This window comes from Erpetoichthys calabaricus, chromosome 8 (assembly GCF_900747795.2).
Source record: "Erpetoichthys calabaricus chromosome 8, fErpCal1.3, whole genome shotgun sequence".
NCBI lineage: Eukaryota > Metazoa > Chordata > Cladistia > Polypteriformes > Polypteridae > Erpetoichthys > Erpetoichthys calabaricus.
Genome location: NC_041401.2, coordinates 8509817 through 8525429, shown reverse-complemented (window position 1 = coordinate 8525429; position 15613 = coordinate 8509817). Strand labels below are relative to the sequence as shown.

General features: G+C 40.7%; 1 long non-coding RNA gene across 1 annotated transcript; it reads left to right on the top strand.

The window, feature by feature from the left end:
• The first annotated feature begins 6172 nt into the window (after positions 1 to 6172).
• On the top strand, positions 6173 to 8799 carry LOC114644900 (uncharacterized). Its single transcript, XR_003715071.2, has 3 exons — positions 6173 to 6315; positions 8062 to 8119; positions 8361 to 8799. It is a non-coding gene; the product is annotated as an uncharacterized LOC114644900 (long non-coding RNA).
• Positions 8800 to 15613: the final 6814 nt, after the last annotated feature.

Sequence of the window (15613 nt, the reverse complement as noted above, 5' to 3'; positions counted from 1 at the left end):
CGGATTTTGGAGCCACCATGATAAATAATGATAATTAGTTAAATATACAGAGCATCAGGATTAAATTAAAATGAAGCTCTGAGAAAGCCATGTCAGCAGTTTTTTAAAGTGCTCCACCGTATCAGCCTGGGAAATTCCTACTGGCAGGATATTCCAGATTTGAGGTGCATGACAGCAGAAGGCCGCCCGCCTCACCACTTCTTTTAAGTTTAGCTCTTGGAATTCTAAGCAGACCCTCATCTGAAGACCTAAGGTTACGATTTGGAATATAAGATGTCAGACATTCCACAATATAAGATGGAGCGAGATTATTTAAGGCTTTATAAACCATAAGCAGTATTTTAAAGTCAATTCTGAATGACACGGGTAACCAGTGTAGTGACATCAAAACTGGAGCGATGTGCTCGGATTTTCTTTTCCTAGTTAGGATTCTAGCAGCTGCCTTCTGCACTCGTTGTCACTGATTGATGTCTTTTTTTGGGTGGTCCTGAGAGGAGTGCGTTACAGTAATCTAGTCGACTGAAAACAAAAGCCTGAACTAATTTTTCAGCATCTTTCAATGATATAAGAGGTCTAACTTTTGTTATGTTTCTTAAGTGAAAAACTGTTGTCCTAGTGATCTGATTAATATGCGATTTAAAATTCAGTCAACAGTTACCCCTAAATTCTTTACCTCCGTCTTGACTTTTAATTATAATGCATCGAGTTTATTTCTAATAACCCCATTATATCCATTATTGTCAATCACTAAAATTTCAGTTTTCTCTTTATTTAGCTTGAGAAAATTACTACTCATCCACTCAGAAACACAAGCAAGACATTGTGTTAGTGCAGCGGTTCTTAAACTGTGGGGTAACAAAAAAAGGGGCGCGAATGTTGCCATATGTGGCGTAATTTCGCTATTCATAAGAAAATTTTAAACTTGTGTCTGTGTAGTTGTGTCTGCAGTTTGGGTGTTGTAATGCCCCCTAGTGGTCACAGTGTAGCTACCCACCCATCCCTATTTTTGTACCAGCTTTGTCCATTGCAGACTTACTCAGAGCCATCAGACATGACACTTGCGAGCAAACCCCCAATGTAAGCCAGCCAACTTGGTATATGGAAGGGAAACTGGAAAACATGTTGTAAACCTGTGTGAGCGTACAAACCACAGGCGAACTGACCAGTCAGGACTCCATCTAAAATGGACATTGATGGAAATCAAACAATTCAGTGAACTGAAGTCATTCAGTCTTCATTCAGTCCAAAGACTTTCCTTTTAAACACCAAACTCCAGCTGACTCCAGGAGTGGGCCCCTCAGGATTGTGGGTAAGAAGACCACCTGCATGCCGACGTGCCAAAGCAGCATGCAGAGCGAAGCTTTCAAGAGTTCACGGCTGACAGCTGCTCAGGTAATAAGCGGCAGCCTGTCCTTCCTCCCACTCCTCCTCAGTGGTGCCAGAAATGACAGCCTCGCACCGTCACACATTGACAAAGGGGACGCTGAGGGCCGCCGGTGACACAATCCTAGGCAGGAAGGGGCCGCACAGTGTCACGCTTGAACAGGTGTGACAAGCTGTTTTTAGCCGTCGAGCAAAAGGTGACTACTAACTTGTAAATTCTGACCTGCCGCCTGCGTGCTGCCATGCATGACACTTAAGTCGTGCTGCAGCCACCTCGGTGACTGGCAGACTCATGTGGCAGATGGGGTCCTTGAACTATAAATACTGGCATCTGTGAACAGTAGAATGCAGATGAATATCTCAAGGGCATAATGTGAAGATGGGCTCCATGGCTGGCTTCAGGGTGGTCCAACAGTGGCATTACAGTTGGTGTGTATGAGGAGGCGATGATCTGTTTGCCCAACATGATAGCATCAGGCACAATGGTCACGAAGACACAAGGTTAAGACACATGTATTGTTGACCATTAAAATTTAGATGAGTCAGGTCCACAGTTTAGGGGTGGTTGCTGATGGGGGTCTCTTTCAAAATGCCGGTGCCCTGCTCTGTGAATTGCACAATATCAAATAAACTTTAGCTAACTGGCACCCAGTTCAGGGTTGACTGGTGCATCTGTGCTCAGCGATGCTCAATGAGATATGAAGAGCAGAACGAGCCAGCGATTGCTAGTCTGGGCTAGGTGGGTGTGGCTTATGATCATGGGGCGGGGATCATTTTAATCCTTTTCACGAGATTTGTACGTCAGGGATTTGTGGGTCTTCATTAACCATCGGCGGTTTGTAACGTCGTCATGTTGCTGTTACGTTTATTGTCATGTATTTCGTGTCTCTGTCAAATGTCTGCCATTCATCTAACGGTCAGGCGGTGACAAGTAAAGAGTGATGACACGTCTTCTAGGTGATAGTCGTTTCCCGGATGACTCAGAGTCTGGACTTGGATAATAGAGTGACCTGGCTAGGACTGGAGGCAAGTTCAAGCAGGACAATGGAAGGATGGCGAGAGGAGAGAAAGAAGGATAATCCACGTTTCTTGAATGATGGAGGATCACCAACCTGGGTGGGAAGAGACCCAAGTGCGGTTGCGAGGGGAAAAAGCAGAAAGTAAAGACAACTGACTCTTTAGTTTCAGTGATTGTAAGCAGATGAACCTAACAACTGTAACCACTACGGAGGCGCCACTGAGTCACAAACTTCATATCTATCTATCTATCTATCTATCTATCTATCTATCTATCTATCTATCTATCTATCTATCTATCTATCTATCTATCTATCTATCTATCTATCTATCTATCTATCTATCTATCAGAGACAGTAATGTCCAACACAATTTTGGGATACAATAAAAGAGTTTTATTCACCCAAAGCATCCTCATAATAATCACCCATACAAAGGTCAATAAAGAATCCACAATACAAAACAAATCCTACGTCATTCAGTCCTCTAAGAGTCTTGTCCAACCTCTCCGACAGCAGTTTCAATGTCGGATTTGGGAAGGCTTCTGGTGCCACACCGTGTCTTCTTAGAAGCACTTCCAGGTCATATGGAAAGCAGGGAGACCCAACCTACCCCAACACCCCCCCCCCCCCAACCCCTACCAATGCCATTCAACACCACCCAGGGACCCCAACAGGGTTGCATTTCTGGACTCCAACACCCAAGCACCTCTGCTGGTTTCAAAACTGGAATGCCACAAGTGGACCTCTGCCACCCACTGTCTGGGGGACGGAACTGCTACCAGCTTCCGCTGGTCCAACAATTATATTATTTCAGCTGGGCATGATGTAATTTCGATTCTAAATTGACCCTAGTGTGTGCTTGGTGTGTGGGTGTGTTTGTGTGTGTCCTGCGGTGGGTTGGCACCCTGCCCAGGATTGTTTCCTGCCTTGTGCCCTGTGTTGGCTGGGATTGGCTCCAGCAGACCCCCGTGACCCTGTGTTCGGATTCAGCGGGTTGGGAAATGGATGGATGGATGGATGATGTAATTTTCTCATCCAGCCGGCCAGCTTGTCTGTGCTTCCATTCTTGCTTCCTGACCAGGCAAGAAATGATCCTTCTGTCCTCTTGGGCACTTTCACAGCTCTATCATTTCTCCACATAGTTTCCATGGAGGTCGATGCACTTTTTGTGTCATTCTACTAGCATCTCTAGCCAGCGAGTACAGATATAAACCCTTGATGCATATTTTTAGAAAGTCACTGTGCACTGGGGAGATTCTGAAGGACTGGAAAACAGCAAATATACCGTTATAAAAAAAGGGTGACCGGGCAGAACCAAGCAACTATAGGCCAGTAAGCTTAACGTGCAACACAGGAAACTTAATGGAAGGAATTATTAAGGACAAGATTGAGCAACACCTGGCAAGGACAGGAGTTATTAGGAACAGTCAGCGTGGGGTCAGATGAGGGAGGCAACAAAAGGATATGATCAAAGGATATTATTTATCTGGACTTTCAGAAAGCATTTGATGAGGTGCCACGTGAGAGGTTGGGTATCAAAATAAAAGAAGTGGCAGTTCAGGGTGTGGTGTGTAGATGGGTGCAGAATTGGCTCAGACACAGGAAATAGAGGGTGATGGTGTGAGAAACCTCACAAATATTACGAAGTTTTTCTTCACACAAAGAACAATAGACACTTGGAATAAGTGACCAAGTAGTGTGGTGGGCAGTAGGACTTTGGTGACTTGATGTGGAGGAATGAAGTGGATAGGACTGGCAAGCTTTGTTGGGCTGAATGCCCTGTGCTGGTTTGGTAATGTCACTTCAAGAGAAGCCCAACAAATCAAACACCTAATCAAAGGGGACAGACTCAGTTATGGAGTTACGCACTCCGGAACCCCCCCCACCCCCCCCCCCACCTCCGGTGAGGAAGGCAGGCTCTATTGTTGGCATGGAGCTGGACAGTTTGACATCCATGGCAGAGCGACGGGCACTGAGCAGACTCCTGTCAATCATGGAGAATCCACTGCATCCACTGAACAGGATCATCGCCAGACAGAGGAGCAGCTTCAGAGACAGACTGCTGTCACCGTCCTGCTCCACTGACAGACTGAGGAGATCGTTCCTCCACCACAATATGTGACTCTTCAGTTCCACACGGGGGGTAAACGTTAACATTATATAAAGTTATTGTCTGTTATATCTGCATTGTTATCACTCTCTAATTTAATATTGTTCTTTATCAGTATGCTGCTGCTGGAGTATGGGAATTTCCCCTTGGGATTAATAAAGTATCTATCTATCTATCTATCTATCTATCTATCTATCTATCTATCTATCTATCTATCTATCTATCTATCTATCTATCTATCTATCTATCTATCTTTAGATGCTTCGTCAGGAACATTTGAACCGATCTCTCTTTTGGGCTCCTAAAAAAACAAAAATGATGTTTTATGATGGATTTTGTGCCATTTGTATTAATTCATCTCTGCTTTTCAATCTTCCCATATTTTTTTCTTGAACAGTTTGTTTGTTTTTTTTTTAAACTGCATGTTTTTCTCGCTCCTGGTACAAAGTAGCCCTACCTGTTGATTCTGTCAGAAAAAAAGATAAAAGTGAAAAAGTTTCAGTTATCTCGCGGAAGACACACGTTTTATTAATGACACATCATTATCTAAGTCTGTAACAACCTCCCATAAGCCATCAGGTCGACCTGTCATCCAGCTTGAAGTGGAAAAGGTGTTTGAATTTAGATTTGATTTTACTCTTGATCCACATGACCGATCGCGCTGATTTTTTCAAAAAAATGTGTTAAATGCTTGTATCAAAACATGTGCAAAGTATTGTGTAATTTGGTTTTTTATTTTTAAAGTTATTAATATTTTTTAATTTTAACTGCTCCAGTTACTAATGGTCCACATTTAAATCTATAATAAATCGCGATTGAATTAATGGTGACGCTTAATAACCTTTAGTATTTGAAAAAGGGTGTTTTGATGTACCATCTTTCCTTTTTAAATCGTAATTATCTTCTTTTATCTGCTCAGAAAGCAAAAAAATACTTTCGGGAGCATTTGTGTCTTCTATTCTTAATTAAGCATATTTTGGAATAACTGATCAGTTTTTAACAGCTGGGTGTCGTTTATGTATAAGTACATAAATGTCTCTGAACGTCCTGATCGTTTTGATGGTCCGTGGTGAGCATAAAACAATTCATTCAAGTAGCGGCACTTCAGCAAAAACTCGCAAGAGATAATGCATGTTGAGACGGCTTTATGAGCGCTCATTTCCCGGTGGAGCGCCCCCTAGATGGTTCTATTTTTTTTTCTAGCGGCACTTAATCAAAAACTCGCAAGAGATAATACATGTTGGGACGTGTTTATAAAGCGCTCAGCGCCCGGTGTAGCACCCGCTAGATGGTTCAATTTTTTCCGTTACCGTTGTACTATACTGTACATGATTTTAATATTTAATCCGTTTTAGAATATTACGTGATATGTGTAATGAGTGGATATTTTTGCCTGTTGATTTTAAATGTCTCTTATTTTTACTGCTTTGTTTTAGAGAAGCAATTTGTTTTTACATAATGGTCGTGCACGAATATTTTTTTTTATTTTATTTTAATAATAAATATAAGTCACTATATGAAATATAAACTGATAGTTTTGATATGCAGAGAAATGGATTTCAGGTATGAAGAGCCTTGCTTGGACATTGAGAAATGGAGCTTTTTCACCTATAAATCATATTCATTATATATATATATAACAAACGTGATTTTTTCCGTTAGCATCTTATTAAATAGAGATGGGCGTGTTAATCTTGCTATCCGGAAGTGAATGAAATGACCGCTGCTGCGAGTTTTCAAGCACACTGGATGAAGACCTGCGAAAACTTGGAAGCTTCACTGATCTTTGACATCATATATAAGGTAAGATTATTCACGTTTTGTGCTTTCTGTACATTGCTTAAGTGTTTTTTTTTTTGGTACATATTTAACTTGTGCAGGTAATGTATTATATAATTAAGATACATTGTGATGTGAACTAATTAATCAATTCATTGTCCTTTCATTCTTTTACTTAACCTGCTTCCTATGGTCTCATTAATAACAGTGCACTGTTTAAAAATGCAGAAATATATGCATTTGAAGCATACAGTAAAGCTATAACAAAATCCAATACTAATCAATTTTTCCATCCAGCCACCTTCCTAACCGACTTATATAGGACAGGGGACAGCTGAAGCCTATGCCAGTCCTTCACAGGGTGAATGAACACACAGGCACACTCTCTCTTCCTCACACACACACACACACACACACACACACATCAGGGCCAGTTTAGTGTTACCCACCCACCTAACCTGCATGTGTTTAGACTGTGGGAGTAAATCCACATGAACATGGAGAGAACATGCAAACTCTGTGCAGGGCACTTGGGACATAAACCTTGGTCTCCTTGTTATGAGGCAGGAGCAGCACCACTGAGTCACTCTGCCATCTGATGATATTCATTATAGAAAAATGAATTCTCTAATTAAATAGCTTAGTGGTTCTGTGAAATTGCAGGTAATAAAGCCTTACAGAAAAGGCATATGAAAATATTTAAATAATTCAGTTAAATATGAAAAAGCTTCTGATATAAATCTTGAGCATAGAAACAAAAGTTTTTTTTTCTTTTTCTTTCTATAGTTAAACAAAATATGCATTTAATTTGAGGATTCTACTTAATTGTAATTCATGCTTTTCCACACTAACATATTTTGTGCAGTTTCTTTAATCCTTCTGGATGGCATGATTGTTCAGCTCGGTGCCACAGTGGCAGTGCAGGGACCAGAATTCTCATCACAGGTCCTCCCTGCGTGGAGGCTGCATGTTCTCCCTGTGTTTCCCCAGGTGCTTCTCCCCCACAATCCAAAGACATGCAGGTTAGGTGTATTTGCCAATACTAGACTGGCCCTGGTGTGTGTGTGTGTGTGTGTGAACTGAATAGATGCTGTTCCTGCCTCTAGTCCTTGCTTGCTGGGATAGGCTCCTGCTACCTGCAACCTTGTCCTGATTTAGAAAGTGGATGGTTAAATGGATGGATGACATGATTGCTTTGTGAGAGTTACTGTATACAGCAATGGGGTCTGTCAAATTCAGATAAACAATCAGTGAAGTAACCCACAAGAATACAAAATCTTAGTTAGACCTGAAGCCTTTCAATACAAAACAACTACTGAAAATGTAGTGAGTACAAACAACATAACAAGTATGTTAATGAGTTAACGTATTAGAATACAAACTTTAAAGATGACAGGTTCATTCCGAACTAACAACATACGACTGTAAAATCATGAAATTCAGAGGTCAGACAATGTAACGATGATCCTCTGATTGGAGAGCATGGTGGCGTTGTAGAAGAGCAAGGCCAAGATGGGCTCATTCTGTACACTTTTTAATGGAAGAGAGAAATCGATCTTTAAACCAAATCACATTTTTTACAATGCCTTAAGAAAAATGTTTAAATGTTACATTGTACAAGTCAAAATGACTGTGATTGTAAACTTGGATAAGCAGGTTCTGTAAATGAGTGGATGAACAAATAAAATAATTTAAATTTCACATATTCTTTAATTTGTCAGGAAATGGAAAGAACAGAAAATTAACAATATATCTAATTGATGTTTTCAGATACTGTATTCTTGTGGGAGACACAGCTTCAGAGTTTTGGGAACCACAATTTGCACAGGTTAGTAGAATCAACTCGGTATGGGTGTGGTGTCAATGGCAAAGAATAAAACACAAATTAGGGAATCGCCTTTGATTGCACACAAATAAAGATATAATATTTAAGGAATGTAACAATTGCCTCTAATATATTATAAAACCATATATAAATTAATTTTGTGGCATTAGGCCTGTGTTATTGTATTAACAGCAATCAATATTTTAAACAATAATTTGAAATTGTTTTTTCTTTTGGCTTCTAGAAAGTAAACTATGGAGGAGAACTTCTTGGGTCAAAACCAAACAGTAACACAGACTGGAGAGAAAAATCTGTGATCAGCTGAGGAAAGAGATCTCCTGTGAGCAAACATCTAGCTCTCCATGTCAAGAGAATCATCTTCTGTACGAGAGAGAAATCCCTCAAAGAAAGAGTGTGGAGGACAGTTAGAGACCCCCCTTCTACATCAGAAAAGCAGCACCCCCAGAAACAACACCATAAAGGGCAGTGTGATAATGGAGAAGTGCCACCACATCATGGCATCGGGCCCAATAGTACAAGAGATGGTGAAGAAAGCTTTAGGCAGCTGCTCTGAAGGAGGGGAGATGGCAGAGAAGTTTCAGATCACTCAGTCTGACAAGAATAAAATATGAAGGCAGAAAAACAAACGTGGAGTACTTCACAATCACAAGCTGTCAACTGAATGTATGGATTTAACATTTGGTCAGAGTTTGTTACTGTTATTTTGAAAATGTTTATTTCACTGATTTCATTATTGCATTTTGAATGAAGTATTGTTTTGTTTAATAAAAAAACTACACTGACATTTATAGTTGTAATATTCTGTTCAATAAAAATATTTTTTCCTGAATTGTGTTTTTGTTTTATTTTTTCTCTCTTATTCACTTTTTTGCATTTAAAACTATTTAGTCTTAGGCCCAGTGGCGTGCTACATACATAAAGCAGTCACACTGGTCATGTGGTGGGGCCTTAGAGAGGAGCAGAAACAACTCGAGACACAAATCAGAATTGTGTTAGGTCACTGACACTTTACTGTTCGTTAATAAGAAAACCTTCATACCTTGTTAGCAGTCAATCGTTATTGCTAGGATTCCTTATATTAATTTTTACTTTTTATAAAACTCACATTAAGTTACTAGGCCTTTGATTTCCTACTTTTCACATAAAACTACAATATTGTTAATCATTATTAATGTTTTTGTAGTGACCTAATCCTCCTGACAAATTTCTCTTTCCTGAAATTGCATCTTCCCGCAAGCCTCAGAGGGGAAGCAAAATTTACCTTTAGAACAAATTGAAATTACTTAAGCAACAACATTTTTAAAAAGCAGAAATACACCAATTCTGTCAAATCAGCCCTGTCTTTGTGAGACTTCAGGATGTTTGCAGGTGTGCCCTTCGATCACAAAAATGCACAAATACAACATAGAATTTACCAGCAAAACACACTGACTTTTAAAATTTGAAAGCCTCAGATCTCAGCTCATGTATCAGACATCAAGACCTGAACAACAATCCATCAGGATTAGAGCTCGGCCTAACAGTCCACCTCATCTTATCTTGGCAGTGAAGAGAAAAGGAAAGAAGGAGAGGATGCAGGAGTGACATTAATGATTCTGTATAAAATTTAAATATGTCTGTATAGTTTAAAAAATTCACATCTATCTGTTTATTAAAACGGTAGTGTATCCAGCATGAAGTATTATGGTGCTATAGCCTTTCAACAAACAATGTGCTAAAACCAGGAACCTACTAAGGTTAAGATTAATGGTCAAAACAAATATAAACAGAAAAATATTTTAAAAACAATCACCTTTTTGTGTGACAAAAGTGCCAGTTGTGTTACAAAATTACCCTTTTTTTGGCATGTTACTTAAAAGCCTGACTTGTGTTACAAAAAGGCCCTACAAGTTACAAATGTTCCCTGTACTGTGGTACAAATGTGCCTTAAAGTTACAAAATGTCCCTACTAGAGTTACAAATGTTCCCTGTAGGTTACAAATGGGCCATTTAGTAGTTACAAAAAGGCCCTAACATCTATCTATCTATCTATCTATCTATCTATCTATCTATCTATCTATCTATCTATCTATCTATCTATCTATCTATCTATCTATCTATCTATTATCCAGTCAATGCATTGCATCAGTTTTTGCAGCTAGGGAGAATTTTTTAATGAGACTGGAGAAGGAGTGAGTGTGAATCCTTCAGTCATTGATGATGAGGAACAAAAGTATGATATTTGTGGAGTTTAAAAGCAAATTTAAATATAAGCCCATTTTAGAGATTATTATGATGAATGAATGCTGAAAAATGAATTCACGCTTTTCTTTTTAGTCAGCTAGATTACTGTAACGCACTCCTCTCAGGACCACCTAAGAAAGACATCAATCGATTACAATGAGTGCAGAATGGAGCTGCCAGAATCTTAACTAGGAAAAGAAAATCCGAGCACATCACACCAGTCTGAGCGTCACTACACTGGTTATCCGTGTCATTTACAACTGACTTTAAAATCCTGCTGATGGTTTACAAAGCCTTTAATAATCTGCTTCATCCTGTATCTCAGAATGTCTCTCACCTTACACTCCAAATCGTAATCTTATATCTTCAAATAAGGGTCTACTTAGAATTCCAAGAGCTAAACTTAAAAGAAGTGGTGAGGCGGCCTTCTGCTGTTATGCATCTCAAATCTGGAATAGATGACTGATTGAAATTCTGCAAGCTAATACGGTGGAGCACATTAAAAAAACTACACTTTGAGTTACACCATTTGTAAGAAAACGTGAGCTAGAAATAAATGTTGTTGTTGTGTGACCACACGGGGGCGCCAATGAGCCCCCAAACCTCAGACACAGTAATAATCCACACAATATATGAATCAATGTCAATTTATTTATATAGAATATTTAAAACAACATAGTAATGCTGTGGCCAAAGTGCTTTACAATAATAGAATAAAAGAAAAACAAAACAATTAACATAAAGGAGGATGCCATCATCTACATGCTACACCGATCACTCTCCCACTTGGACAGAGGCAGTGGTGCTGTAAGAATTATGTTTCTAGACTTCTCTAGCGCCTTCAACACCATCCAACCTCTGCTCCTTAGGGACAAGCTGACAGAGATGGGATTAGATTCATACCTGGTGGCATGGATCGTGGACTATCTTAAAGACAGACCTCAGTATGTGCGTCTCAGGAACTGCAGGTCTGACATTGTGGTCAGTAACACAGGAGCGCCGCAGGGGACTGTACTTTCTCCGGTCCTGTTCAGCCTATATACATCGGACTTCCAATATAACTCGGAGTCCTGCCACGTGCAAAAGTTCACTGACAACAGTGCTATCGTGGGCTGTATCAGGAGTGGGCAGGAGGAGGAGTATAGGAACCTAATCAAGGACTTTGTTAAATGGTGCATCTCAAACCACCTATACCTGAACACCAGCAAAACCAAGAAGCTGGTGGTGGATTTTAGGAGGACCAGACCCCTCATGGACCCCGTGATCATCAGAGCTGACTGTGTGCAGAGGGTGCAGACCTATAAATACCTGGGAGTGCAGCTGGACGATAAACTGGACTGGACTGCCAATACTGATGCTCTGTGTAAGAAAGGACAGAGACGACTATACTTCATTAGAAGGCTGGCGTCCTTCAACATCTGCAATAAGATGCTGCAGATGTTCTATCAGACGGTTGTGGCGAGCGCCCTCTTCTACACGGTGGTGTGCTGGGGAGGCAGAATAAAGAAGAGGGACGCCTCACGCCTGGACAAACTGGTGAGGAAGGCAGGCTCTATTATAGGCACGGAGCTGGACAGTTTAACATCTGTGGCAGAGCGATGGGCGCTGAGCAGATTCCTATCAATTATGGAGAATTCACTGCATCCACTGAACAGGATCATCTCCAGACAGAGGAGCAGCTTCAGTGACAGACTGCTGTCACTGTCCTGCTCCACTGACAGACTGAGGAGATCGTTCCTCCCCCACATTATGTGACTCTTCAATTCCACCGGGGGGGTAAACGTTAACATTATAAAAAGTTATTGTCTGATTTACCTGCATTGTTATCACTCTTTAATTTAATATTGTTATTATCAGTATGCTGCTGCTGGAGTATGGGAATTTCCCTTTGGGATTAATAAAGTATCTATCTATCTATCTATCTATCTATCTATCTATCTATCTATCTATCTATCTATCTATCTATCTATCTATCTATCTATCTATCTATCTATCTATCTATCTATCTATCTATCTATTATTATATAGTGCCTTTCATATCTATCTATCTATCTATCTATCTATCTATCTATCTATCTATCTATCTATCTATCTATCTATCTATCTATCTATCTATCATCTGAGGTTAGGGATCTGCACTGGCAATCAAAAGGTTGCCGGTTCGAATCCCGTAAATGCCAATAGGGACTCTGCTCTTTTGGGCTCTTCAGCAAGGCCCTTAACCTGCAATTGCTGAGCGCTTTGAGTAGTGAGAAAAAGCGCTATATAAATGAAAAGAATTATTATTATTATTATTATCTATCTAGAACATAAATAGAAATAAAATATATGAACATAAAATAAAACAAATAATAAATAGAAGTAATGTTACATAATCACAAAGAGGAAACCATCAGTATTACTGAAGGTAAGAGAATGCAAGTGAACAGAAATGAGTCTTTAATTTTGTTTTAAACAGTTCAATTGTAGACGACTCCTTTATATGATGAGGTAACGAGTTCCACAGGCGAGGAGCAGCAGCTGCACAAGCCCTGTCTGCCCCCCTTAGTTTTACACTTGGTGCAAGGGACCACCAGAGACAACTGACCAGAAGATCTAAGCACTCTAGATAGCTGATGTAAAACACGCAGTTCAAATAAAAAGGCAGGAGCAAGCCCATGTAAAGATTTAAAAACTAGCAGCAAGATTTTAAAATCAATTCGAACACTGACAGGCAGCAAGTGTAAAGAAGCTAAAATAGGAGAAACAGAGTCAGACTTTCTTGCCCGAATCAAACAATGGGCTTTTACTCTTCTCTCAGGCACTTTCCATAATCCTCTCTCAATGTGAGCCACAATAACAGATCAATAAACTAAGAATATTCTCTCTTCTTCTCTACTTATGTTGAGCTTTGCCTGCTACCTCCCGACTCTGACTCGTCCATGTTGTGTAGTGGGCTTCCTTTTATGCCAGACCCAGAAATACTTCCGGTGCCATTTTGTCTCTTCCTCTCAGAAGCACTTTCGGGCCATAGACAAAGTAGGGTGATCCTCCCTCAACAGCGCCCTCTACCGATCCTAAGGGCCCCATATAGGGCTGCAATTCTGGACTCCATTTCCCTAGCACCCCTGCAGGGGTCCCGACTGGGTTCTCATACTAGGACCACTGACACCTAGTGCATGGGTAATGGAATCACTCACAAGTCCCAGGTTCTAATGATTCATCCATCATTTTATTCTGTCACACACGTGAGCATGGGAGGCAGCTAAAAGGCTCAAAAGGCCAGGGGACGGCAAGGTGCACTAATCCTTGTTCTTTTCCATTGACAAACCAGTCATGGGAAATTCCGCTTTGAGTCTGATTACGTCACTTCCGGTTATAGGCCCAAGATGTCACTTCCGGTTCTGGGGCCTGAGGACGTCACTTCCGGTTCCAGCCTTGAATTTCCAGCCCCAAGGACATCATTTCCAGTTCTTTGGGGGAGCTCGGTGGGGTACCTGAGGATGTCACATCTGGTTCCGGCTACGACACTTCCATTTCCGGCCCCCAAGGACGTTCCTTTCGGTTCCTTTCTTATGACATCATTTCCCGTGTCCCACTATATAACTACCATGTTTGCCTGTTTGCTTTGTTTTTTGTTATGGACTGATCTGTATCATCTGAACCGCCATTTTGCTTCAACTTTGGCAGCCAATTGCAAGTATAGTGGCGGCTGCCCCCAAACTTCTTTCCCATTTACTGTACCCTGCTGGCCAGTCCCATCCATTGATCCTCTCGGGCCTTCCGTTCCAGTTAATGGTACGTCCCCTCTGATCCGGCCGGGATGCCCATCCTCCTCCTACTGGTGGAAATAGATTGATAAAAAAAAAAAAAACACCCACCTTGCCTCTGGCCGCATTATTTAACACGCCGACCCTGCCAGGATGAGACACCAGAGTCCGGCGTTAAAACAATAAAAATGTCGGCTCTAAAAGTGTTTGTTTTTTTTGTTTTTTTTTATTTTTAAAGTGCTCAATGTCTGACTTGCTTCTCTCCCACTAATAAAGCGGCGCAGGTGCTCCCTGACAACACGTCCGCCTTCGGAGTGCTCGCGGCACGCAGCCTCGTTTGCACCTGTCTCCGCTCTTTGTCTTTTCTGTAAAACATTTTCTGGCAAAATGAAGGCAGCCAAAAGAAACCCAAAGACGGCACCGCGCGTGAAGCTTCGTGAAAACAAAGACGCATCTTAATTTGATGAGCGACAGCGCATTGTCGATGCTCGCTGAAAGTCGCAGCAGGAGGAGTGCGAGAAGTGCCGTTGAGGAATGCTGGGAAAAAAGGCAGAAAAGAAAACCTGCCGGTGGCGCTGTGCCTTTGGAGAGAAAGAGAGACTTTCTGAAGGGCGGCACTCCCAGAATCCACCTCTCCAGAGATGGGCGGAGCCTAGGGCTGACCAACACCACTGCCGACGCCAGTTACATCAAATTCTGTTACTGGTATGTGTGCACTGTATAAACTTGCGTGCAAATTTAATTAAAAAAATGTCATTACAGTATTCAGCTACATTTTTGCAACATAACACCTTGGACTTTATCAAAATATAACTGGAGAATATAACTTGACAAATCTGCTCAGACGGGCCCCCTTTGGCGTGGGGTCTGGGGCAATCGCTCCACTTGCCACCCCCAAACGCCACTCTTGCACCTCTCCATTCCACATTTCTGAGAATCATTTACACCAATCAGCCACAACAATAACACTTAATATTCTGTCGACCCCCCTAACCCCCCGCCACCCCACCCACCGATTCATGGACTCCATAAAGTCTCCCTGTGGTATTTAGATAGATAGATAGATAGATAGATAGATAGATAGATAGATAGATAGATAGATAGATAGATAGATAGATAGATAGATAGATAGATAGATAGATAGATAGATAGATAGATAGATAGATAGATAGATAGATAGATAGATAGATAGAATATTACCTTAAAATTTAATATTGTAAAAGCAGTCCTAAATATTTGTGATGTGCCATCTGTTGGAATAAAAAATGCAATGCATGTTATTACTACATTAATTACAAAGTGCATTCCAATAGATGGTGAACTTCAAACGTTAATGCAAGATAGATAGATAGATAGATAGATAGATAGATAGATAGATAGATAGATAGATAGATAGATAGATAGATAGATAGATAGATAGATAGATAGATAGATAGATAGATAGATAGATAGATAGATAGATAGATACTTTATGTTGGCAGCAGACCCTTCAAGTCCTGTAAGT